A 21,825-nucleotide genomic window follows, 5' to 3' on the forward strand; every position below is an offset into this window, starting at 1 on the left:
GACAGGGGTGTGCACAGTACTTTGCTTCCTGAAGTCAATGACCAACTCTTTAGCTTTGCTGGCATTGAGGGAAAAATTGTTGTCGCTGCACCACTCCATTAGGTTCTCAATCTTCCTCCTGTATTCTGACTCGTCATTGTTCGAGATCCGGCCCACTATGGTCATGTTGTCAGCAAACTTGTAGATGGAGTTAGAATCAAATTTTGCCACGCAGTCGTGCGTGTACAGGGAGTATAGAAGGGGGGTAATTACGCAGCCTTGCGAGGCCCTGTATCGAGGACTATTGTGGAAGAGGTGTTGGTGTTTATGAGCTTTGAACAAACAAAAATACAAGGTCTGAAAGATAACAATTTACAATACCTTTCTTATTCTCTAACATTCAGAGTACATATGAGGTACATTAATTAAAAAGCCAACTGTGGTCAAACGTACCACAGTAGACAAATGATAGACATGGTCAAAATAGATTCCATGGATTTCTCAACAACTGCCTCACCACCATGAGTTCTCATTATAAAACCCCATCTCTCTTACAAGGGTTTCCAGTGTTCACCGTACAATATCTCATCTTGGAATTATCTCCAATGGTCGCACCAACTAGGATGGCTTAGACGATGGCCTACCTCACGGGATTTCAATCTCGCCTTTTGAGATTCTGCTCCCCTGGATCCCAGAGTACACTCAAAAACCAATACACAAGCACAACTTCAGCCTTGCCAAGCAGAACATTACTGTTCCAAAGGAGTACTTTTTCTCCAAAGACTTGCAGTACGTCATCAACTTTCAGCTGTCTTCTCAGCTCTTCAGGGCTTCACCAACCCTTTTCGACTACCAGGGGTTCTGCCAAGCCTGATTTCACTTCTGCTCCCCAGAGCTCTTTCACTAATTTGAAGCCTGTAGTGCTAAACTGGGTACATGGATTTACGTCACAGGTCAGCCATGATCTCACTGAATGGCAGGCTCAAAGGCCTCCTCCTGCTCTTACGACAAATGGTTTTGAGTTTTTCACTCCTAAATTTAAAGCATTTTACTTATACAGAAAACTCCCATGCTTTGGGGACAAACTAACTTGAAACATTAACTCTGTTCCAGCCCTACAAATGCTATAAGACTAGCTAGGTTTTTGTAGCGTTCTGTTTACTTAACTCCAGCATAACTGAAGTTTCCAATAGAAAAAGGGATAAGGCTGGGAATAAGTGATGTGGTTGGCTCCGAATCCAGTTTCAATAATGGTAGGTGTCAGCTGATGACAACCTGCATTCAATACATAAACTACATTAAAATGAATTTTGATACAATTCACAAACTATGTTCATAACTACTTCGCAAGCGCATGTAAATAACCCCTTAAGCTCATAGTTCTCAAACATTAGTGGGTGCCTGGAACTCACTGTCGGAGGTGGTGGTGGAAGCAGGGACAATAAAGGGGCATCTTGACAAATACACGAATAGGATGGGAATCGAGGAATACGGACCCCCATAGTGTAGAAGATTTTAGTTTAGACAGGCAGCATGTTTGATGCAGGCTTGGAGGGCCAAAGGGCCTGTTCCTGTGCTGTATTTTTCTTTGTTCTTTTGTATTACCATCCACAGAACACTGAAGACAGGGCAAAAGTACCATATACAACTTACTGTTCTATCCCAACTGTCATCACTTGCCACCACAAAAAATCTCAAATCATTGGGACGAATGGCAAGGCTTTTTAAAAAATAACTTTAATTACCCAATTCTTTTTTTCTCCCAATTAAGGGGCAATTTAGCATAGCCACCTAGCCTGCACATCTTTGGGTTGTGGGGGTGAGACCCACGCAAACACGGGGAGAATGTGCAAACTCCACACGGACAGTGACCCGAGGCCGGGATCGAACCCGGGTCCTCAGTGCCATGAGCCAGCAGTGCCAACCACTGCACCACCGTGCCGCCCCAAGCTTTTGATGAGACACCAACAAGATGGTGTCTAGTTCCAAACTGGAGAGCTTAGGGCTCCACTTTAATTAGTTCCTCCTCTTTTCTTTCAGCCTAGAGTGTTGAATATTTGATCTTGCAGTTGTATGTTGCAGCAGTAACAGAAAGACTGAGTGTAAAACTACCACTCGTTTCTTACACTTGCGACAACTCACACATACTGTGAAGAATGTAGGAATTTTTTATATATATTGTATTATATATCTGTTGCAGTCATGTTATTAAAAGAACAGGGCAGCACGGTGGCACAATGGTTAGCACTGCTACATCACGATGCCGAGGTCCCAGGTTCTAGCCCAGCTCTAGGTCACTGTCCATGTGGTGTTTGCACATTCTCCCCGCGTTTGCGCGGGTTTTGCCCCATGATGTGCAGGTTAGGTGGATTGGCCACGCTAAATTGCTCCTTAATTGAAAAAAAAAAATGAATTGCGTACTCTAACTTTGTTTTAAATATTAGAAGAACTTAGGTTAAGGTATCCAGATTATATGTCTGATAAAGCTGTGATTACAGGGTTAACAGCTAGGCAGACTGTGTCATTCATGGGAGGGGCTGGATTTTTTTTAGTTTTGTTTTTAGACCTGCCCTCCTGTGTTTGTTGATTTTAGTTTCATTTTTAGAGATGTGATCTGGGTTCTGAGGAAAGGTGGTGCGTTTCTCAGACTGACTTCTGATAGCTTCTCTCCCAAGGACTCTGCACATAAATCTGTAAGCCACTCGAGTGTTAACTGTATTAATAAGTGGCATTTGGCCGGTGTTCGTGGATTTTGTTTATTTTAATGTTTAGAAGTAGATGGGAAAGTAAGCTCAAATACTTTATATTTTAAAGAATTGTTCAACTGTTAATTAAAAGGGTGTTTTTTCTTTGGATGTTAAATGGAGTTAATCCTGTGTTAATAATAAAGTTTGTTTTAATATAAAAGATCCCTGGTTGTCAGTGGAATCACTCCTGGAGCAAAGTATCCCTTTCTCATAGTTCACCAATTGAAAAGTTGTTGGGGTCTTGTCCAGTTTCCCAATATAAATTGGGGTCAGTTCCAGGTACCATAACAAAAATTGAGGGCTCTTGCCGAGATTAAAAAGTATAATTCCTAGTTTGATTTGAGATGACTGAATTTAAAGACAGTGAGTGTGAGGAACTGGTGCTTTCTTTTGGGTATTAAATTCCGTTAGTTTAAACAAGGAATGACTGGTAAAATGGTTCTTTCCATGGGTAAGAATTTTCTGGGTGTGGAAGAGGTTATTCGGAGTGGGTTACAAAGGGTCATTAAAACAAAGCTTTTGGATTTGGTGAACAAGCTTTACCTGGAAAGGCAAGGAAGGCAGACGTAAATACAACAAAACTTGTCAGTCTGAAGCATCTGAATTGGCTCAACGCAATTACAAATGAGACAGCTTGAATTAGAAGAAAAAGAAAGAGAAATGCAATGGCAGAATCCAGTGGGGTTCCAGCGGAAAAGGTGCGCAGCCTGTTCAGAGGTTGATTGATAAGCAGATGCCAGATTTTCAAAAGATTTTATTTGTGATGATAAGGTTAATTCCTGTGTATAAGGTGGAATAAGTAAGGAGGTTAAGCTCTTAAGGAATCACCCCTGGAGCGGAGTAACCTTTCCTCACGGTTTACAAGTTAAAAATTGTTGAGGTTGTCTGGTTTCCTAATATAAATTGGGGTCTGGTCTGGATACCGCAACAGCTCACAGAAGTCAGTCTGGTAGTGTATGGTTATGTTTGTGTGGTGGGGTGAGGGTTAGAACATAGAACAGAACAGTACAACACAGTACAGGCCCTTCAGCCCACGATGTTGTGCCGACCATTTATCCTAATCTAAGATCAACCTAACCTACACCCTTTCAATTTACTGCTGTCCATGTGCCTGTCCAAGAATCGCTTAAATTTCCCTAATGACTGACTCCACCACCTCTGCTGGCAGTGCATTCCACATACCCACCACTCTCTGCTTCAAGAACCTACCTCTGACATCTCCCCGATACCTTCCTCCAATCACCTTAAAATTATGTCCCCTCGTGACAGCCATTTCCACCCTGAGGAAAAGTCTCTGGCTACCCACTCTATCCATGCCTCTCATCACCTTGAACACCTCTATCAAGTCACCTCTCTACCTTCTTCGCTCCAGTGTGAAAAGCCCTAGTTCCCTCAACCTTTCTTCATAAGACATGCCCTCCAGTCCAGGCAGCATCCTGGTAAATCTCCTCTGTATCGTCTCCAAAGCATCAACATCCTTCCTATAATGAGGCGACCAGAACTGGGCACAATATTCCAAGTGTGGTCTAACTTAGGTTTTATAAAGCTGCAGCAAAACCTCATGGCTCTTAAACTCAATCCCCCTGTTAATGAAAGCCAACACACCATATGCCTTCTTAACAACCCTATCAACCTCAGTGGCAACTTTGTGAGATCTATGTGGGATCTATATAAGTAGACCCCAAGATTCCTCTGTTCCTCCACACTCCCAAGAATCCTGCCTTTAACCCTGTATTCGGCACTTTAACCCTGTATTCAGCATTCAAATTTGATCTTCCAAAATGAATCACTTCACATTTATCAAGGTTGAACATCACCTGCCACTTCTCAGCCCAGCTCTGCATCCTGTCAATGTCCTGTTGTAACCTGCAACAACCCTCAACACTATCTACAACTCCCCCAAACTTCGTGTCATCGGCAAACTTATTAACCCACCCTTCCACTTCCTCATCCAAGTCAGTTATAAAAAACCACAAAGAGCAGAGACCCAGAACAGAGCCTTGCGGGACACCACTGGTCACCGACCTCCAGGCGGAATACTTTCCATCCGCTACCACTCGCTGTCTTCTTTCGGCCAGCCAATTCTGTATCCAGACAGCTAAATTTCCCTGTATCCCATGCCCCCTAACTTTCTGAATGAGCATACCATGGGGAACCTTATCAAATGCCTTACTGAAATCCATATGCACCACATCCATTGCCCGACCTTCATCAATGTGTCTCGTCACATCCTCAAATAATTTAATGAGGCTAGCGAGACATGACCTGTCCCTCACAAAGCCATGCTGACTATCTTTAATCAAACTATGTTTTTCTAAATAATCATAAATCCTATCTCTCAGAATCCTTTCCAATATTTTGCTGACCACAGACGCAAGACTGATGGGTCTGTAATTCCCAGGGATTTCCCTATTCCCTTTCTTGAACAGGGGACCAATATTCGCCTCCCTCCAATCATCCAGTACTACTCCACTGGAGAGTGAGGACGCAAAGATCATCGCCAACCTCCTCCCTCACTTCCCGTAGTAACCATGGGTACATCCCGTCAGGCCGAGGGACTTATCTATCCTGATGCTTTGCAAAATTTCCAGTACATCCTCCTTCTTAATATCAACCTGTTCAAGTCTATTAACCTGGTTCACACTGTTTTCATGAGCAACAAGATCCCTCTCTCCAGTGAATACTGAAGCAAAATATTCAGGTTCTAGCCTGGTTCTGTCGTACGGCCACATCCCTGGAGTTGAGCAGTGATTTGCGATTTGAATCAGCTGGTGTACCACTTGGGAGAACCTTTTTGTTACTTTAGCTTAAGGCAGTGGTTCTCAATCAATTATACAAAACATTAATAATGCTTTCTTTCATCTGCCTACTAAAAAGAGTTCACTTTTTGTTTGCATATGGCCCCACAGATGCATTCCTTCTACTAACATTATTCATTTGTGGGGTGCGTCACAACAGGGTTGTTCTCAAACATCCGCACAGGCTCTTGTGGTGGAGAACCCGAAACACCCAACCCAGCTAATGATTGAGGCATTAGAGAGTGTGTAGCATCTACTGTCATTCTGCACAGACTGAGGGCAGCACGATGGAGCAGTGGGTTAGCCCTGTTGCCTCACGACGCCGAGGTCCCAGGTTCGATCCCGGCTCTGGGTCACTGTCCGTGTGGAGTTTGCACATTCTCCCAGTGTTTGCGTGGGTTTCGCCCCCACAACCCAAAGATGTGCAGGGTAGGTGGATTGACCATGCTAAATTGCCCCTTAATTGGAAAAAATTGATTGGGTACTCTAAATTTATTTATTTTTAATTCTGCAGAGACTGGACACCATCAATGGCTTTCCTTTTCTGCATGGCAGAGCTACTCACAGGATAAATATACTGAGTCACCGGGGAGCAGGACAAAATTTAATAATCTCAAACTGTTCCAACAGATGACTACAAAAAAAAGACAACTACAAATTGAAAGATGAGACATTAAAGATCAACAAAGACCATGAGTTCAAATACATAATTCTCTGAAAGTGCAAATTAACTTAGAGCCATAAATATGACTCAGAATGGAGTTCTATAACTGCTGAATAATAATAAAGTCATGTACAGCATTGGTAATCACAACAGAACTGTAGTTCATATCATATGGTTTCACCAAGAGGCTGACTCTCCTCGTTGGCCACGAAGGCAGCTGCAAAACAGAACTGAAATACCCCAGAGCATTGTATCTACATATAACACAAGTGCAATACACAGCGAACGGTGTTCTAACCATTTAATACATTTTGTAATCATAAAACGTACATAACCCTCAGATTTTAAATTTGTATCTTGTGATATTACTGAAACACTTTGGACTTGTTACTCTGCACATAATTTAGCTATTAGAAAAAATATATTACTCTCAAGGTAGCTCAAGATCTCAATGTTCAGATAATGCAGAATTGTTTGAGCTTTGCTCAGTGCGTGGCAATCTGAATGTCTCAAAAGGTAGGTTTTGATTTTAAAGTTAAGCCAATATATTTTAGAGTCCAATATGTTTGAAGAACTGGACTAATCGTATATTGCTTGCAATGCTACGTAGCCCAAACAAAACCAAAGCTTGGATAAGAAAAATCTCTCTTCCCTTGGGCCTGCCCATTAACAAGGTCGGAATGCTTTTGTGCTATTATGACCTGACAGTTTTGCTGGCAGGAGCACAACACAGGGTAGGCCCACGAAAGCCAGATAGGGTGATAGGTAGACGTCAGTCTTAAGGCAGTCCCTGGTACTCCTGGCAGGCTACTGTGTCAAGTCAGCAACCTATCAGCAGGCTACTGTGTCAAGTCAACAGCCTATCAACATAAAAGTATTTTCTCATTACGAATCAAATCCAGAGGCAAAACAAGTCTGCTACAGTGCTGCAAATATAAACATCAACTGGGGAAAACCATCAACTGGGGAGAACCACAATCCGCTAGATCTAAGTACGGTAAAAACTCTGATCAGAATCAAATATTTTGTCCTGGACAGATAACAGTAGAAGAAATATGTCACCTCATGTGTCACAAAGGAGATTATCAAACTAAACTATTGTGGCTGCAATGTTTTTTTTTACAGCTCTGTAGTTAGAAATTAAAAGAAAATTCTATGCACATTTCCTTTCTCACACATACAAACATTTTCACACAAGACATACCGATTATAATAAGTTCTGTTAACAGACAAAAATACTATAGCCAAACCTTAAACAATGGACATCAGCAGAGTTACATGTATATACTGCAGCTTTAAAGGGACACAAGTTATCTCACGGCACATTAATGCAAAGGGTATTTTCTAAATATAACACCATTATGTCTACTTGAATGCACTATTAACTGTTGTGGGCCAGGGTTTAGAGAACCCCAAAGTGTATCATGGAGTTCATCTGACCCACAACTTTTAATAGATTGTTGTATGGGGAGCACACAGCCCACTCTACAGGTGTGGTACAGCAGAAATGGAAAAGTACTTTTTAAAGCAAAACAATGTTTATTCTATGAACTCAAGTTAACCTTTTTAAAAAAATACAGTGGACATCTTAGCAACCATTAATTCAAATACAACTTCCAAAGAATACAACACTAAGTAATCCTTAATGACTTCCCAAACAACATCCAGAAGACAAAATAAACACCATTTAACAGAAGCACATTAGGTTTACATTCACTACGGAAAACATTTATAATTCCGAATTGACCAAATGATCAAGAGATAGTCTTTTCATGGCAGAGAGATCATCAGTACACCTGCTTTGTCTAGCTTCAGCTCCAATGCTGAAAACGAAACGAAAACACACCCTGCAGCAAACAGCCTAAAACAAAAGTAAAAAGCTGAAGACAGCCCAGCTCCACCCACACTGACACCACCGAAACCATTTCTTAAAAGGTACTGTCACATGACATAAATATTTAAACATCACATGATTTAACAACCCCAACAGCTGAATGAGAAAATAGTCTTAGATTTGCCAACTACATTTGCCATAACTACAGATTCAAGAACTAATGGGACCAGAATAAAAGGATAAAATAAAGTCAGTTTGGGGAAACAATATCGATAAAAGTTAAGCATTCTGTCTTTTGGATGAATTGCTAAATTGGCAGCCCTGGTTTACGTGTCTTTTGGGTGAATTGCTAAATTGGCAGCCCTGTTTACGTGATCAGTCGAGCATAAACAATGCCAAGACACTATTTGAAAACAGTTTGCGAACTCTCCCGGTGTCTTAGCCAGCAATCATCCCACCAAAACAAACTACCACATTTACCTACAGACCAGTCAGTGGTTACATTTCAAAAGGCGCTCTTCGGCTATGAAGCATTCTGGGTCATCCTGAGGACGTGGGAGATACTACAACAATATGTTTTCTCTTTCTTATTATAAAACAGGACTAAATTACAAAAGTACAGCTAACATATTGACCTTGAGCTGCTAGCCTAAAGCAGAAATAGCAACCTTGTACAATGCAGATTCAGTCTGCGCAAGGTCAACATATTACTATGGCAATTCTGTATCCAGTAAAGTGTAAATATGCATTAAAAAGTTAACCAAAGCCGTATGACACCATCAGTTCATCACTACAACTTACATTTATGTAATGTCCGTAAAAAGATAAAACTTCACAGCAACTAACAGCAAAATAATCAGATAAACGGATATTAATTAACAGGTTGGAGCATAAAAGTAGGGAAGTCATGCTACAACCACAGGGCATTGGTGACGCAGCACCCAGAGACAGTTTTGGCAAGGAGATATACATGCACGGGAAGCAGTAAGGATAAGGTTTACTAGGTTGATTCCTTCTGATGAAAGTTGCGCACGTCAGGCCTGTATCCACTGGAGTTTAGAAGAACGAAAAGGAATCTTATTGAAATACAAGGTTTTGAGGCAGCTTGGCAGGATGGATGCTGGGAGGATGTTTGTTAAGATAAAGATAGATAGTTTTTTCAAGAATAAAGGGATTAAGGGTTATGGTGGTCAGGCCGGAAGGTGGAGCTGAGTCCACAAAAGATCAGCCATGATCTCATTGAATGGCAGAGCAGGCTCGAGTGGCCATATGGCTTACTCCTGCTCCTAATTCTTATGTTTCCTCTCATAGGGAATCTAGAACTGGGGGGGGGGGGGGGGGGGGCACAGTTTAAAGATGAGGTCTCCATTTTAAACAGGAGTGAAGAAGTTATTGCTAAGAGGTTTGTTAATCTTTGGAATACTCTTACCCAGAGAGTCATTGAATTATTCAAGACCGAGAAGGGCAGTTTTTCAATCACAAGGGAGCTAAGGTTTACCGGGGACAGACATGAAAAATGGAGTTAAGGACACAACTAGATAGGCCATGATCTTTCCAAAGGGCAGAACAGGCTTCTCGTTAACGATAAAAGATGATCCAATAATAATCATCCAAGATCAGTGTGCTTCCAAAAATAGACCACTAAACACAATGGGCAGCACATTGGTTAGCCCTGCTGCCTCACAGCACCAGGGACCCGAGTTTGTTTTTGACCTTGGGTGATGGTCTGTGTGGAGTGCATACAGAACTCCACGTCTGCACAAGTTTCCTCTGAGTGCCCCAGTTTTCTCCCGCAGTCCAAAAATGTGCAGGTTCGGTGGGTTGGCCATGATCAATTGCCCCTCAGGTGTCCAAAGGCTAGATGGGGGGAGTGGGCTTGGATGCGCGTGGGGTGCTCTTTGAGGGTCGGTGAAGACTCAATGGACCAAATGGCCCTCTTCTGCACTGTAGGGATTCTATGAAGCCCCCGAAGCACTGAGCGTTAGACATTAAGCTCTCCAAGAAAACTGGCGAGGACCTGGAGCGCCTGTGTAAATTGTCAGGGAAATGTGATATGGATCAAATGTTCACAAACCCGGACTGGCACCACTAGATTAGAGGCTGAAGAGTTAAAGAGCCCATCTTTCCAAAAGGAAAGGTGGGAGGGGATGACTCCATAAAGTTCTGCTGGTCTGAAACTTTTATTCGCGCGACCATCCGCAACATAATTTCCATTAAACTAAAAGAAAAAGACCAGCCGTCACAAGTTCTATGGCGATTTAAACTCTTTAAATACAGTAATAGGCGAGGCAGGGGCAATCAGCGCAGCCCAAGGCCTGAAGAGGGAGGGAGTCTGACTGACGCCTTCCTTCCCTCCCAGCCCTGCCATTAGGCGACAACCCTCCCTCTCCTCCCCGAGACGGGGGGAGCAGACTGACCACCCGCCCCTATCCTACCCCACCCACCCCCCCACCACCCCACAACCCCACACACACACACACAAACAAATAAACAAACCACACAAATGTTTCATCTATGGCCTCATAAAGAGGGGAGGGGTTGGGGAAATAAAGGATTCTCTTACTGAGGGAGTAAAAGCTCCGAAGCCGCCCACTCCCGCCGCCGACTTGAGCGCAAGGCCCGCCTCAGAGAGACAGCAGCCTCGGACTCTCCTCCTCCGCCGCCGTCGTCGTCGCCGCCGCCATCTTGCCGCGCCTGCTCACGTGACCGCAGCCGCTGGACGTCACGGAAACCGCCTGTCCCGGCGGGCGGCGCGCTGATTGGCCGGCGCGCACGTCAATCAGAGGTGGGAGGGGGCCAAGCGAAGGCGGGCGTGGGCGCGCTCGACGTCACGGAAACCGCCTGGTCCCGGCTGGCGGCGCGCTGATTGGCCGGCGCACACGTCAATCTGAGGTGGGAGGGGCCAAGCGAAGGCGGGCGCGGGCGCGGCGGTTTCTTGGCCGCAGGTGGGTCCGGCCCCGCCCCTCAGTCCAGAGCCGTCCCCTCCCTCAGGCAGGGCTTGAGCCGCTTCCTCACACACCGCTGGGTCAGTCGAAGTCATTCACCCAATTGCTGAGTCAAAGGTCGCTCCGTGGGACCGAACCTGAAAGGAAATGCCTCAGCTCTTTTTAATTCCGCCCTTCAAATCCCAAAGCCACTAATAATGCGCAGCGTGGACTGGGCGAGCTGATGAACGGTCTCCTTGCTTGCAGCCAAAAAAACCCAATTCAAATTGAATCCAATTCATGGTCTCCACAAGAGTGGCGTACAAGATTCAAGCTAACAAGAAAAGGCATTGGACCCCATGTCGGGCTGGACGGCCTTAGCTTTTCGTCCGCACTCATATTGGGGTCCGTTCGGAATACTACTGGCAGTCGGGGGGGGAAAAGAATAATGCATGGGAAAAGTAAGTAAGCCACCATAATCCCAGATGATCACAGACTGCTTTTTTCCCTTTGAAGGGGAAAGAGAACAAAGAACAGTACATCGCGGGAACGGGCCCTCCAAGCCTGCACCGATCATGATGCCAATCTAAGCTAAAACCTTCTGCACGTCCGGGGTCTATTCCTCGATTCCCAACTGTTGCCTTTACTTTGGGGTGAACCACAAGCTGTTTCTTATATCGACCAAATGACCACACAACCAATATGTGAGCTCAAAAACACAGTTTATTAATAACACGAGACTTGTATCGCTACGCAATAACACGCGCTGCTCCGTACTAAACTACACCTAACGACTAAGATGACCTTTCCTTAACTTCAAGTGACCGGCACTGTGCAAGATAAGGCCTTTATCCGGGTCCACGTGGTCGGTTTGGAAGTGGTTGGGTTCGTCTCAGCTGGGCTCGTCCTTCAGGAATGGACGCGGGTTCTTGAACTTGGTTGTTCGTTGGTCGCCCACGGGCCGGACCCAAAAGCGACAGATCTCCAGTGCGCAGGGCTTTTTGTCTTTCGTCTCTTTCGCGCCCTTTTCGGCTGTCCTTACTCCAGGTACAATGGATCGATAGGGTTTTCAATCACCCTCATCAATCTCAGCCAATTAGGGGGCGGATAACTCGATAGCTGAGCGGGTCCTAGCTATCATTGTCCCAGGCATGTAGACCTTTCCAAATAAGGGGGTGTGGCGCTGGTTAGTCTGCTACTGTTGTCACTTCTTGATTCAAACTCTATTGTCCTGGGAGAAATGGTGATCGACTCTTAATGGATACAAGTTTCAGCCAAGTCTGGTTTCTTTGCGCAATTCACAGAGGTGGTGTACCTGTCCGTGTCCCAAACTGACCACAATTCCCATGGTCCTTTGCAGGTTGCCATTTTACATCGCTACATTCCATCCTCTTGATCCTGAAAGCGAAGCATAGTGGATCACAGTCTTGATCCCGTAGTCTACCTTATCAAGCCGGCACTGGTCAGTCAGTTCAGGTCCTACTCTACTCTGTCCTAAATTCATTGTACAATTTTACCGAATTCATTAATATTACATGCATTCATTAAAACAATTCACTACTGATAGCTATTTCATTCCGAAAATCAGATCCATATAAAACATTTTAACTTAAATTAACATATAAAACAGTTGGTTTCTAACTAAACTTTCTAAACTACACTCGTGCTGCTGGTTTTACCTAAAGAACTTAAATGAGTATGCCACCACCAGACTTCATTAGCAAATGTGTGGACGACTGCGTGCCAAAGAAAGCAGTACGTACATTCCCCAACTGGAAACCATGGCTCAATCGCGAGATTGACTCCCTACTGAAGGACAGATCTGAGGCGTTCAAGATAGACGTCCCTGACCTATACAAGAAATCCAGATACGACCTCCACAAAGCCATCCGAGATGCCAAGAGAGAATATCAAACCAAGCTAGAGTCACAGACAGACTCTCGGCGGTTGTGGCAAGGACTAAACAACATAGCGGGCTACAAAGCGAAGCCGAGCAGTATCTCTGGCAGCAGCGCACCCCTCCCCGATGAACTCAATGCATTCTATGCTCGGTTCAAGCAGGTAACCAACAATCCGCTGTCGAGTGCCCCAACAGCCCATAATTCACCCATACCCACCATCACAGCTTCCGAAGTCAGGTCGGCCTTCCTGAAAGTGAAACCTCGGAAGGCGACGGGCCCGGACGGGATGCCTGGTCATGCACTCAGAGCCTGAGCGGACCAGCTGGCAGAGGTATTCGTGTACATCTTTAACCTGTCCCTACTCCATTCCAAGGTCCCAACCTGCTTCAAGAAGACCACTATCATACCGGTACCAAAGAAGAACCAGGCAACGTGCCTCAGTGACCACCGTCCGGTGGCCCTGACTTCAGTCGTAATGAAGTGCTTTGAGAGGTTGATCATGAAGCGCATCACCTCCATACTCCCAGAACGCCTTGATCCACTACAATTCGCATACCGTTGCAACCAGTCCTCATTAGACGCCATTTTCCTGGCCCTACACACATCCCTAGAGCATCTCGAAAACAAGGACTCCTACATCAGACTCCTATTTATTGACTACAGCTCCACCTTCAACACAATAATCCCAGCCAAGCTCATATCAAAGCTCCAAAACCTAGGATTTGGCTCTCCAATCTGCAAATGGATCCTCGATTTTCTGACCAACAGACCACAATCAGTAAGAATGAACAACAACACCTCCTCCACAATAGTCCTCAATACCGGGGCCCCCCAAGGCTGCGTACTTAGCCCCCTACTTTACTCCCTGTACACACACGACTGCGTGGCAGAACTTGGTTCCAACTCCATCTACAAGTTTGCTGAAGATATGACCATAGTGGGCCGGATCTCGAATAACGACGAGTCAGAATACAGGAGGGAGATAGAGAACCAAGTGGAGTGCTGTAGCGACAACAATCTCTCCCTCAATGCCAGCAAAACTAAAGAGCTGGTCATTGACTTCAGGAAGCAAAGTACTGTACACACCCTGTCAGCATCAATGGGGCCCAGGTGGAGATGGTTAGCAGTTTCAAATTCCTCGGGGTGCACATCTCCAAAAATCTGTCCTGGTCCACCCACCTCGACGCTACCACCAAGATAGCACAACAGCGCCTATACTTCCTCAGGAAACTAAGGAAATCCGGTGTGTCCACATTAACTCTTACCAACTTTTACAGATGCACCATAGAAAGCATCCTGTCTGGCTGCATCACAGCCTGGTATGGCAACTGCTCGGCCCAAGACCGCAAGAAACTTCAGAGAGTCGTGATCACCACCCAGTCCATCACACGAACCTACCTCCCATCCATTGACTCCATCTTCACCTCCCGCTGCCTGGGGAAAGTGGGCAGCATAATCAAAGATCCCTCTCACCCGGCTTACTCACTCTTCCAACTTCCATCGGGCAGGAGATACCGAAGTCTGAGAACACGCACGAACAGACTCAAAAACAGCTTCTTCCCCACTGTCACCAGACTCCTAAATGACCCTCTTATGGACTGACCTCATTAACACTACACCCTGAATGCTTCATCCGATGCCAGTGCTTATGTAGTTACACTGTATATCTTATGTTGCCCTATTATGTATTTTCTTTTATTCCCTTTTCTTCCCATGTACTTAATGATCTGTTGAGCTGCCCGCAGAAAAATACTTTTCACTGTACCTCGGTACACGTGACAATAAACAAATCCAATCCAAGAACTTAATCTACAAAACTTAAACAGCAGCACCACATTCTTTCGTCTTATCACATTTCATCGGTACAGAGGTATAAAGGGCCCATTTAGCAGCGGTTATCACAGATTTGTAAATTGTACATTCTTAGTAGAATTCTATTGGATTCCAAACAGGGGGGCTCGAACTGTGTATATAGGGGGCCGGGAGGCTTTTGTTTTCCATTCGCGGAGTTTGAATGTGAGGACTGCACTATAGATTACTGCAATCAGGAGGAGGGTCTCTGTTACGTATGAGAGTGGGTTCCATTTTGCAATGCCTTCCCACCAGGTGGGGGTTTCGGTCTCTATCTCTAACAGTTGTTGTGTGGTATCCTGACTGGAGGTGGGCTGTGGGATGGTGTCGCTCGGGGCTGGCTGAGGTCCTACTCTAATTTTGTGTATTGCCAAATTACCTTTAGTGGGTGTCCCGGGGCAATTTTGGCCGATCGTTATTGTGTTCCCTGCAATTTTATTTAAACATCCAATTTCGGGGCACCCTTCATTAGTAAGTTCCCACCAATCTTCTGTTCCGGTTGTGCTAATGTAACATTCTGATGTGGACCCATTGGGCTTTCTGTAAATTGTCCGTTGGTTATTGCACCCAAATATGACGCTTCTGTTCTTGCGCACCCCTAGGGTGCCACTCTCACATTTCACTGCATCTGGGGTATCGGCACCACAGACCGCCGGGCTGTGGAAAGTCTTGGGTATCTTGTGCTTGGAGTCCCGTAAGTGCGGCAATTGTTCATATGAAAATCATGGGTGCTGGGTTCATCCTGCGGTGTCTGGTTTCAGTGTAATCCTAGGGAATCAAGCATGTCAGTATCGTTGGTCAATATCTGTGTGTGTTAGTCTCTCTCCCGGTTCCAATTTCCCTTTATGATTGTCACCATGTGTGACTTCCCCATTTTGTTTTGAAAAAAAAAATTTGGAAGAGGTACTAATCCAAGTGTCTCAATTCAAGTGTCTCACAGCTTGTGTGGTCGATGCGAGGAGTGAGCGGATGCTTTCTTCGACCATTCTCCATCTTTACTAATAACCAAGGAGGTTGAGGCTTTGCTTAACCAGCCAAATTTCAGGGCAGCAAGTTTTAGTAATTACGACTGCATAACTGAGTGTCGGGCCGACGTAGATTCAAACCATGTGTTGGAGAGATGAGGAGGTTAAAACAAGAAGATGGGCAGGCTCCATCAGAAATTTGGACACCTTAATTCTTAGACAGTGTCCACTTCTCATCGTCTGGACACCTCAAATATTTGCATTCATCAGTTCTGTTCAATCATTTCCCAGAAGGGGCTCATCGCTTAAATCATCATCATCTTATCCTGGTTGCCAGACTCGTGTCTGCAGATTCCAGGCGGTAGCCGCATAGGCCTATGGGTGGTCCGATCCGTCATGTCTTACCAACCTGTAGGAATTGTCACGGTGCCAAAAGGGAGTATTGGGGGTTGTTGTGTGGCGGTGTGTAGCCGAGAACTGGTGTACTGGAAGTGGAAGCAACGTTGTCGGGAGCGGGTGTAGGAAGAGTCGTTGGGCGGAGACGGTCGTGCTAGGTGTCAAGGAAATCCAAGCCATTGTTCCGGGGGCTAGGGGAGCTGATGGAGGTCGATAGGGATGGTAGTCAAATCCAGGAGGCTCTCATCAGAGTCAAGTTCAAGGTTGAGACCTGTGAGTATGGGCGGAGTTGAGGGGAGAGTGTCGTCCTAAGCGGGGGGGGGGGGGGGGGATTGGAGTGGACATCGGGCTGAATCGTCAGTGGGTAGATTGTCATCCTCTCTCATTACCAAGGCTAAGTGGTGGGCGTGGCTACGTTGTGATTCATAGAGTTTGAGTTGTTTTTTTTAATAAATTTAAATACCCAATTCATTTTTTCCAATTAAGGGGCAATTTAGCGTGGCCAATCCACCTACCCTGCACATCTTTGGGTTGTGGGGGCGAAACCCACGCAAACACGGGAAAAATGTGCAAACTCCACACGGACAGTGACCCAGAGCCGGGATCGAACCTGGGACCTTGGCGCTGTGAGGCTGCAGGGATAACCCGCTGCGCCACCGTGCTGCCCTTGAATTTGAGTTGGTTGATGTGGAACCTACCAGTCTTACCATTGGGGTACGCTATCTTGTACACAGAGGTGTTTACTTTGTCAGAGATGGAGGCGGCCCTGCAAATTTAGGGGCTAGGAAGGAATGGTTGCACAAGATCATAACTTGCTGGCCGACTGTTTACTCTATGGGGTGAACCTTTTTGTCAAAGCTGGCTTTAACTGTGTGCAGTTCCGGTCACCTCATTTTAGGAAGGATGTGAAAGCTTTGGAAAAGGTGCAAAGGAGATTTACCAGGATGTTGCCTGGAATGGAGAGTACGTCTGACGATGAAAGGTTGAGGGAGCTAGGCCTTTTCTCATTAGAACGGAGAAGGATGAGGGGCGACTTGATGGAGGTTTATAAGGTGATCAGGGGAATAGATAGAGTAGACAGTCGGAGACTTTTTCCTCGGGTGGAACAAACCATTACAAGGGGACATAAATTTAAGGTGAATGTTGGCAGATATAGGGGGGGGATGTCAGAGGTAGGTTCTTTACCCAGAGAGTAGTGGGGGCATGGAATGCACTGCCTGTGGAAGTAGTTGAGTCGGAAACATTAGGGATCTTCAAGTGGCTATTGGATAGGTACATGGATTACGGTAGAATGATGGGGTGTAGATTGATTTGTTCTTAATCTAGGACAAAAGTTTGGCACAACATTGTGGGCCGAAGGGCCTGTTCTGTGCTGTATTTTCTATGTTCTGTGTCCTACTCTGCTTTTTCCTAGCGCCTAGTTGGACAGCAGCAGCTAGTTGCGCCTCTTTAATGTTTTCTGGACTGCTTTTTCGTGGGTTAGCACGGTTACTGCTGCATTTACCAAATCGAGCCCTCATAAATATTCAAGGACTTTCATGGGTCTCCCTGTCATAAGGGTGGGGGGGTGGGGGGTGAAACCTGTGGAACTAGAAACTGTGTTCCTGATAATCTGGCATAATCAATCATTAATCTGGCTGAAATTATCTGGCATTCATGTGGGGCCCCTACTTATTGTAAATTGTCTACTAAGAACAAGAACGTGTTCGCGCATGCGCGGAACGGCCGGCATATTTCCGCACATGCGCGGTGGCCCCCGGGCAATATGGCAGAGCTCTACAGCGGCCCGGCGCAGAGTAAAGAAGGCCCCCACGAAACCAGCTCGCCCTCTGATCGGTAGGCCCCGATCGCGGGTCAGACCAACTTGGATCCCCCCCCCCCCCCCGGTTGGATTCCCCGCCCCCCTCCAGGACGTCCCCCGCTCACTCATCTTGCAGGTCCCGCCGTGTGGGAGGTGAGTAATCCATGCCGACGGGACTCGTCAGCGACCCGGCCCATCGAGGCCCGGAGAATCACCGGGGGGGGGGGGGGGGGGGGGGGGGAGCGGCCGCTGTCAACGGCCCCTGACCGATGTGGCGGCGATTCTGCCGGCGCCTAAAAAATGGCGCAGGAGAATAGGGAAGCTGCCGCTGGGACAGCGCGCGCGATTTTCAAACCCCCCCATCGGGGATTCTCCGACCTGGAATCCCTGCCAGAGAGTCCATAAAGCAGCAGGAGTTTGGCGAGCGAGAGAATAAAGTAGCAGCAGTTCAGAGAGAGAACCGATAAAGCTGCAGGAGTTTGGCGAGCGAGAGAATAAAGTAGCAGCAGTTCAGAGAGAGCCCATAAAGCTGCAGGAGATTGGAGAGAGAGTGCATAATACAGGAGTTCAGAAAAAGAAAGAGCCCGTTAAGAAGTGAGAGTTCTGAGAGATGGCCCATAATAAATCAGTGGGCTTTCGGAAAGAGAGCGTGCGCATAAGGAGCAGGAGTTTGGAGAGAGAGAAAACCCACAAATCAGTGGAAGTTTGGAGAGAGACAGCCCACAAAGCACTGGGAGCTCAGAATGAGAGAGTCCACAAAGCAGTGGGACTTGGGAGAGCAAGACCCTATAAAGCAGTAGGAGTTCATAGAATGGGAGAAAAAGTCCATAAAGCAACAGGAGTTTGGAGAGCAAGAGTCAATGAATGAACAGGTGTTCAGGGAGAAAACTGGAGGGAAAGAGCCCATTAAGCAATCTGAGTTTGGAGAAAGAAAGCACACAAAACAGTGGGAGTTCAGAAAAAGGGAGCCTGAAACCAAGAATACCTCAATAAAATGTTTACTAAAAAAAAGAGGGAGCCTGTAAAGTAGTGGTTCAGAGAGAACGAGCCCATAAAACTGCAGGAGAGAGGGAAAGAGAGCCCATAAAACAGCAGGAGTTTAGAAATAAATATAGCAGAAATCAACGGAGAGAGGCAGGCGATATCAGATAAAATCTAAATGTGTCATCACAGGAGTCCCGTTAGTTGATTGGTTTTCAAGTATAGGTCTTTCGGGACTTGGCACAGAGGAAATCACTGGTGAGTGACAGGTGAGTTATATATTCTCCTATACTGTAGTAAACACTTGATATACATTTTAAGGTATGTTGGTGCACTTGGGCATTCGGAATCTGCATCCTGTGGGATGTGGGAAGTCATGCAGATACAAAGTGCTCTCAGTTACTACATCTGCAGGAAGTGTAACCAGCTGCAGAAACTGGAGCCCTTAGTTGCAGAACCCAAGTGGTGACTGGAGTCACTGAGATGCATCCTCAAAGCTGAAGATTAAGTAGATAGCACATGTAGAGAGTGGGCACACCGCAAATTAGAAGTACACAGGTAGAGAGGGAATGGGTTACTGTCAGAGTACCTAAGAAAAACAGGCACAAAGTGCAGGAATCCCCTAAGAATTTCTTGCTCTCTGACCATTTTTCAATTTTTGGTTGCTGGTGAATGAGATGATTCCTCAGAACTGATAAGAGCCAGGTTTGTGGCATAATGGGTAACTCAGCTGCACAGGGGAGGAAAAAGATTGGAAGTGCTGAAGTAGTAGAGGATTCTCTAGTTAAGGGAGCAAGCATGTGTTTCTGTGGGCTTATACATTATTGTTGCTTTTCTGGTGCCAGGTTTAAGGATGTCACAGAACAGCTGCAGGACATTCTTTTGGGGGGGGGGGGGGGGGGGGGGGGGGGGGGGGGGGGGGCGGGGGGGGGGGGGGGCGGGTGAACAGTCAGAAGGCGTGATCCACATGGGAACAAATGACAGATAGGCAAAAGGTGTGAGGTCCTGAAAGCAGACTTTAGGGATTTGGGAAGAGAATTAAAAAGCAGGACCTCAAGAGTAGTGTTCTCATGATAATTCTCAATGCCACGTGCTAGTGAACGTAAGAATAGGAAGATCGAACAGTACAACGCATGGCTGAAGAAATGGAGTCGGAGGGAGGGCTGTAGGTTTCTGAGGCATTGGGACTGGTTTGGGGGCAAGTGGCATGTACAAGAAGTACGGTTTACACCTTCACAGGACTGAGATTAGTGGGGAGGGGGGTGGTTGCAGTGCTATTGGGGAGGGTTTAAACTACATTGGTGGGGGGGGGGGCTGGAGTGGAAATTTCGAGTGGAGAGGAGAAAAACTGGCATTAAGAAGTAGTGAAGTATTCACTGATAAGGAGGATATATCAGAGATTGGTATTGAGGTAAATAAAATACTTTGAATGTTTGGTAGAATTAGAGTAGGCAATATATCAGTCATTAGGTCAGAGTAAGAGGAGGGGTAAAAAAGCCGAAATCAGGTTTAATGTGCATGTATGTGAATGCACAGAGCATGGGTCATAAGATTGGTGAACTACAGGCACAGGTTGACAAATGGCAACAGACCTGGCTCAATGAAGGACAGGACCATTTGTTAAATATTCCTGGGTACGAGGTGTTTAGGAGAGACAGGAAAGGAAGAAAAATGGGTGGAATGACAGTACTGATTAAAGATGACATTACAGTATTAGATTGGAAGGGATCCCAGGGGAGATTTTCAAACTTGGAGAACAGAAATCACCCATCATTTCCATCAGTTGGTCACATTCTCCCCATGTCTGTATGGGTCTCACCCCTACAACACAAAGATGAGCAGGGTAGGTGGATTGGCCGTGCTAAATTGCCACGTAATTGGAAAATGAAAAACAAAATCTCCATCAGCTGTTGCTGAAAGACTGGGACAGAGAAGAAATTCCTGCCAACCTCTGGGATGCCATCATCACCCACCATCTCCAATATACGAGACAAAGCAGACTGTGGGAACGACCAAGGAATCTGTCTACTCTCCATCATCAGGAAGATCATCGCCTGAATACTCACTAGCTGCCTTCTCTTAGTCTCTGAAGAAATCTTTCTGGAAAGCCAATGTGGCTTCTGACCAAACTGTGGAACAGTGGACATGATTTTCGTTGCTCAGCAACTTCAAGAGAAATCCCAGGAGCAACATTAACCACTCTTCATCAATCTGTCCAAGGCTTTTGGCTTAGTCAATCAGGAAGTGCTGTGGAAGACCCTGTCAAAGGTCGGCTGTCCAGAGAAATTAATCAATATCCTCCAACTGCTCCATGACAAGATGTCGATGACAGTCCTCACCAACAGAAATATGACAGAAACCTCTGAGGTCAAGACTGGAGTCAAGCAGTGATGTGTCATCATCCCCACCATCATCCTGTAGATGGTCTATTCCACTGGGAGGCTTGAACAAGCTTCCCAGTAGAGTGGATATCATCTACAGGATGGACAGAAACCTTTTCAGCCTCAACCGGTTGAAATCCAAGAGGAAAACAACACTGACATCGCTCGTGGAAGTTCAGTATGCAGATGACATTGCCATCTCCACTCTCTCAGAAGTTATCCATTTAGCAATGAAGGGGTTAAACACTTTGCTATCGCGCTGTCTCACACAAGCCTTTAGTTTAAGTTGTGAGCTGTAAGGAAAACACTCCAAGGACACATCTTACTGGTGGATGGAGCCCCAGGAAAGAGTTGCCACAGATGGTAATTCTCAAAGATCTGCAATGACCAAAGGGGGAGATTAAACCATCCACTTTGGTGCCAGGATGTCTAAAATAGGCATAGGAAGAGACCCTTATCACACTTGAACCAGACAGGCATTAGAGAGATTACAGAGCGTGGTGAATATAACATGGTAAATTCACACTGTATATTGTAAGCGCAGTAGCGTTACCCGACCACTAGGGGGAGTAGCTCTGGGAATGCTCAGGAGCTTGTACAGGG

General features: G+C 45.9%; 1 protein-coding gene across 3 annotated transcripts in view; it reads right to left on the reverse strand.

The window, feature by feature from the left end:
* LOC119969690 (E3 ubiquitin-protein ligase Itchy-like) overlaps positions 1–10,745 on the reverse strand; it is a 108,305-nt gene extending 97,560 nt beyond the window's left edge. The window contains exon 1 of one of the 3 annotated variants that reach the window (XM_038803676.1): positions 10,586–10,745. The gene's annotated coding sequence lies outside the window, so the exon portion shown is untranslated. The remainder of the gene's footprint in view (positions 1–10,585) is intronic. The other 2 variants (XM_038803679.1, XM_038803678.1) reach the window with 2 other exon arrangements.
* Between the last annotated feature and the right edge of the window lie 11,080 nt (positions 10,746–21,825).

The sequence above is a fragment of the Scyliorhinus canicula genome, chromosome 7, assembly GCF_902713615.1.
Source record: "Scyliorhinus canicula chromosome 7, sScyCan1.1, whole genome shotgun sequence".
Taxonomy (NCBI): Eukaryota; Metazoa; Chordata; class Chondrichthyes; order Carcharhiniformes; family Scyliorhinidae; genus Scyliorhinus; species Scyliorhinus canicula.